Source organism: Ranitomeya imitator, chromosome 2 (genome assembly GCF_032444005.1).
Source record: "Ranitomeya imitator isolate aRanImi1 chromosome 2, aRanImi1.pri, whole genome shotgun sequence".
NCBI lineage: Eukaryota > Metazoa > Chordata > Amphibia > Anura > Dendrobatidae > Ranitomeya > Ranitomeya imitator.
Genome location: NC_091283.1, coordinates 420,533,724 through 420,539,818, shown reverse-complemented (window position 1 = coordinate 420,539,818; position 6,095 = coordinate 420,533,724). Strand labels below are relative to the sequence as shown.

General features: G+C 38.9%; 1 pseudogene; it reads right to left on the bottom strand.

The window, feature by feature from the left end:
• Positions 1–5,337: 5,337 nt before the first annotated feature.
• On the bottom strand, positions 5,338–5,554 carry LOC138668179 (U2 spliceosomal RNA; annotated as a pseudogene).
• Between the last annotated feature and the right edge of the window lie 541 nt (positions 5,555–6,095).

Genomic DNA, 6,095 nt, shown 5'->3' with positions numbered 1-6,095 from the left:
CACACCACAATTTATTTTCACTTCCTCAGATAAAAAACCATTAATAGATATTTTACTAAAACATGATCTGTATAGGGATTTAATACATTTACTGAAAACATCAGCGCATCCCATTTTATCTAAAACTGCAAATAAAAAATCATGAGCAACTCTATCATACGCTTTTTCAAAGTCCAATGTTATCAAAGCAAGTTTCTGTTTTCTGTCCGAAACATCCCATAAAATATCCCTGATTAAAATCAATGAGTCACTAATTCTCAGATTCGGTACCGCACATGTCTGATCCACATCTATTACTGAACTGATCACCTTCTTCAGCCTCTTTGCCAGTAATTTTGCATATATTTTATAATCAGCATTTAAAAGGGTAATTGGTCTCCAGTTCTTTATTTCTTCCTTATTTCCTTTCTTAAAAAGTAAAACAATCAGACCCTCCCACCAAGACTCTGGGACACTAAAAGATGCCTCTGCTTCTAAAATGACTTCATAAAAATCATCGCCCATAAACTCCCATAAAAGCTTATAAAATTCAATAGGTAATCCATCTGCCCCTGGTGTTTTGCCATTTTGTAATGAATTAATCGTATTAAAAACTTCTTCTTTAGTAAAATTCTCTATCAACCATGACTTATCTATATAAAAAAAACCTCTCCAACCCTCCCAAAAAATGTTCTTTCAGTGATACATCTGTGTAATTAACCGAGAATAAATTATCATAAAACTCTTTCGCTTTTCTCTTCTTTCCCTCCAAATTTCTTTCCCCTTCCAAAACTTTCATAAAATCCTTTTTGTCACAAATTTTAAAAAAAAATAATTTTGGACATTTCTCATCCTCCTCTAAAACTTTAACACGTGAATTAAAAATTATTTCCTTACCTTTTTCTTTTAAGCATTTTTGGATCTTCTCCTTTGTTACCCTAATTTCCTCCTCCATATTACATCCATTATTCCTGAGATGAAAAAGACGTTGGAGATTAGCATTAAGATCACTATAAAAACGACGTTTTACAGCAGCTTTCTTCTTCCCTTCTTTTATAAAAAATTTTTTTATCATCTCCTTCGCAAAGTCCCACCATTTAAAAATAGACTTAAAACTATGTTTTCTACACTTAAGTTTTGCATATACTTTTTTAAAACCTTCCATAACCGCCTCATCTTGTAAATGTGATACATTTAATTTCCAGTGCGAAGGTCTTTTTTCCTCATCTAACTCCATTACAACTGTGCATTCTATTATTTTGTGGTCAGAGAAAGGTGTCATGTGCGTTTTAAAAGCTGAACATGTTAGAGACTGTGATATAAAAAAATAATCTATTCTGGAAGAAAAACCTCTCCCTACTCACGTGATTTCATGTTCCTTTTTTTGTCCAACTAACACCCATGCATCTTTAAGATTAAAAGCTGTTAAAATATTTCTAAGACATGAAGCTGAACCATCTTTTACATTTTTCAAGTGGCAATTAAAATCCCCACCTAAAATTATTGGATCTACTCCAGGTAAAAACAACAGCAATAATTCAAACAGATGTAGTTTCAGGGCTTTCTCTGCATTTGCATACACATTAAAACACCTCACTCTCTTTCCATCTTTCTCCACATCCACTCTTAAAATCCGCCCAGAATATATTTCTTCATGACTTACAATTTCCAACTCTTGAACACAAAAAGCCAACCCCATCACTTTTTGACTCATTCCCACCAGAAAAACATAAATTACCCTTCCATATTCCCTGTAGATACTGATAACTTAATTTTTTCACTAAATTACATTCCTGTAGAAAAATAAAATCAACATTTTCATTGTTTAAAGAATCATAAAAAGCAGTTCTCTTACATAAGTCATTAAACCCCTGAACATTCAGGGAAAATAAGCGAATCGTTTATCCTCATTTATTTTAGGGCTAATCCCCCCTCCCTCATTTTCTAGCTCTGGAGAAGATAACTCAATCTCCAAATCCGACGTGTCTGAGGTTGAAATATCCCCTAACACGTCTGCTACATCTACTGCTATCACTTTTCCACCACATGGAATTACTTCACTTCCATTGCTTTTTTCCACACTTCTTTTTAAGGATCTTCCCGAGCAGTCCATTTGCTCCTGCGCGCATGGAAGACGTTGCGATAGGGATCTAGAAGGGGTGGTGTTGTGAATTCTGTGGCTGAATTCACTCCTGTGGTCACAAGTGGTACTGCAGCTTCTGAGCTTCCTCCCTCAGGTGTTCTGGTGAGCTCGTTGGCTGCTTTGTTATTTAACTCCACCTGATTCTGTCTTCCTTGCTCCTTGTCAATGTTCCAGTGTTGGATCTGAGCTTCTGGATCTTTCCTGTGGCCTGCTGCTCTGCTTAGATAAGTGCTTCTTGCTTTTGTTGCTATTTTTTCTGTCCAGCTTGTCTATTCGTTTTGCTGGAAGCTCTGAGACGCAAAGGGTGTACCGCCGTGCCGTTAGTTCGGCACGGTGGGTCTTTTTGCCCCCTTTGCGTGGTTTTTTGCTTTAGGGTTTTTTGTAGACTGCAAAGTTCTCTTTGCTATCCTCGCTCTATCTAGAATATCGGGCCTCACTTTGCTGAATCTATTTCATCCCTACGTTTTGTCTTTTCATCTTACTCACAGTCATTATATGTGGGGGGCTGCCTTTTCCTTTGGGGTATTTCTCTGAGGCAAGCCAGGCTTGTTTTTCTATCTTCAGGCTAGTCAGTTTCTCAGGCTGTGCCGAGTTGCATAGGTAGTGTCAGGCGCAATCCACAGCTGCCTTTAGTTGTGTTTAGGATAGGTTCAGGTATTGCGGTCTACAGAGATTCCACGTCTCAGAGCTCGTTCTATTGTTTTTGGGTTATTGTCAGATCACTGTATGTGCTCTGATTGCTGGCACACTGTGTCACTGGATTGCCTTCATAACATGGTGGGTTCTACCACTGTGGGAATATCACTTTTTTCTCCCTCCTCCTTTCCACCTACACCCCCTACATTACTTCCTTTACTAGGCGGGGGGAATTTTTGCATCACTTGCCCCAACCCTCTTATTATGGTTTATTTCTTTCCTTCAGTTTTCTTTCCTTCTTTCTTCAGTTCTTCTTTCTTCAGTTCTTATTTCTTCAAATCTTCTTTCTTCAGTTCCTCAATCTTCTTTATTTCCTCTTGCTCTCTCTTCTTTTTCCTTTCTTCCATCTTCCTCTCCTCTTCTTCTTGTGACTTTCTAAATCTTTCCTTTTTCTTCTTCTTTGCTTCCATCACCTTTTCTTCCTCTTTTCTTCTCCTCTTTTATTTCTACCTTTCTGTCTCCTCATTTTCTCTATTTTCATCTTTTCTCTCATCTCTAGCTATTCCTACTTCCACATCATCATTAGCCTCTTGCTGCTTTTCTTCTGACGATGTATCCATTCTTTCTTCGTCTCTTTTATTTTTTGGCCACTCACTTGCTTGATGAGGAGCCCCGGTGCAACTATGGCATTGTTTACATTGTTCATCCCTATGTCCATATTTCTTGCACCTGCGACAATAATCCGGCATCCCTTGAAAATAAAGTATCCGCGACTATGATAAATGTAGACTTGTTGCGGATCTGCACACGCCACCTTCCTCGTCCGAGTCTCTCTTAAATTGCAACAAAAACACTCGCTTTCCATTCCATACTCCGAAACTTGTTTCCACATGCTTCCCTGGAATAATCTTATCACAGTATCTACTAAGGAAGCTTTCTATCTCAAAGTCTGGAACAAATGGATTAAATATATGAATAGTCAACAATTTCATTGTTAACTGGAAAGAGGGGATCACCTTCCCTCCCTCCAGTTCCTCCTTCCCTCTATTAGCTCCATAGAGAGTGAAGGTATTTTCACATTGCGAGGTACTGCATAGTGTAACATCATACATCAAAAAGTTTGAAAACAAAATAGCTGCTCTCTCTCTATCTTCAAGAGCTTACACACAACCTCAAAAATAAATTGTGAGTCTTTCACCTGCCGATAACCAGGGCTTACCACAAACCTGATGGTATCCTTCAACGGATAATGCTCCAAAAAATAGTCATTCGGGTTGCTCTCCTGGTTTTCCCTCCTTCCTCCAGGATTCCTCCTTTCCTCCATGATTTTTTTCTCCTTTTTTAGATGCCAAAGGAAAAAAGTACACCGATCGCAGTTCCTCCCAAATTCTGCTCTCCACCGTCCAACGACCACCTCTCCACGGACCACGGACACGATCTCCAGGAAGAAAAGGCAATCCTAGGTTTACTCTGCACCCAATAGCAACAATTAGACCAAAAGTCCAAAAGGCCGAGTGTATGAGATTCCCCCGGATCACCTTGGCCAATTGACAAGATCCACTACAGATCTTAGCCAAAAGGCCGAGAAGCAATGGCCTGAAATGTTTTGCCACTTCGGCCGCACCAAGGCCTACAACTAACACCCATTGTGGAGACATAGCAAAAGATTGCCGCAGGGAAGACATTTCCAGAAACTCCGCGTGTGTTCAATCTGTGCACAACACGTTTTGCTTAATCTGCATAACTCCACCTCCTATTTTAACACACCCTCACAGACATGCGAGCAGTTGTCTTCCCAGCTCTAATGAATCTGGGCGTAGACCCCCTCCCACCGTGTGGTCTGCTGTGCTCAGGCAGCAGACTGAAGACAGCAGCCATTTTACACTGCCTGTTATAGGCCAAGGGCCCATTGTGACACGGGAGGGTTCCGTAGGCTCATTGTGACAGCACGTGAAGGTTCCGTGCTCAGATTCTATCTACTGCAGGCAACGCACCTGATTGGTCAAAAGCATTAGAATACTACTCACACAGGTGTAGATGGACAAGACATGCATATTCAAGATCAGCACAGACCCCATTTTTCCTTTTTTATTTAAATACATATCATACACCACATAAAAGTCAGTGGTCCACTAGAGGGAGCCAATGTTTTACAAAAGAATTCATGCATGCGGTCACAAATGTAGTATGTATGGCCGAACTACTCGTAGGATACTTCAATTTAAACACTTAATACTGACAGACAGCAGGGGCCTAATTTTGTAGATGGCACAATATATTTGCAACACTGTTACAAAGGCCTAATTCGGGCCTACATCTTAACACACCTGTTGCAACCAGCAAAGACTGATTGATACATTGATTGCATATTGGATGCAATACAATGCTTGACATACATAGGTGAAAGCGAGGCAGGCAAGGTACAGAAAATGTTGCAAATGGTCCAGTGAAATTGAGCAAAATGCTACATTTGATATCTGAAATGTGCTTCTTTTACCTTGAAAAGAATTCTCATAAAGGGTTAAATGACAACTTGCGCTTGATTTCAATTCAATCTGTTTTTGGAAACCGGATCAGAGAAGGAGTGCACTGTTCCCGGAGATACTGCAATAACGGGTCAATGCGTGGAGTGGACAGAGCAAGCTCCATTTCCAGCTCCCTGTTCTAAAAATCCATTTAATATATGGTCCCCAAATAGGGGACGTATCAGATATTAGAATGATAAGAACAGTTTTTTTTTTTACTTGGAAGTACCCACATTTAGGTACACCCGTTTATTAAAGTTTTAAAGGCAATTACAGATAAAAGATGTATGTATACAGTGTATTACATATTTAAAGCATTCATAACATATTGATCAATTTTTTTTCCCAATGTTACATGCAGTAAAAGACAAGTAATATACCGTCATCGGCCAATAATTCGCATTAATGGTGGCATTCAAAATATGGTATTCCACTCGTCTACCATCCATTGCTTTGACAATAAAAAATTATTTTTCTTGTCCAATACATAATAAATATACATCTCACTAAAAGCCAATGATAAAACGTCTTTCACAGATAAAACATCATGTTTAACCCCTTTACCCCCAAAGGTGGTTTGCACGTTATGGACCGGGCCAATTTTTACAATTCTGACCACTGTCCATTTATGAGGTTATAACTCTGGAACGCTTCAATGGATCCCGGTGATTCTGACAATGTTTTCTCATGACATATGGTACTTCATGATAGTGGTAAAATTTCTTTAATATTATCTGCGCTTATTTGTGAAAAAAACAGAAATTTGGCAAAAATTTTGAAAATTTCGCAATTTTCCAAATTTGAATTTTTAT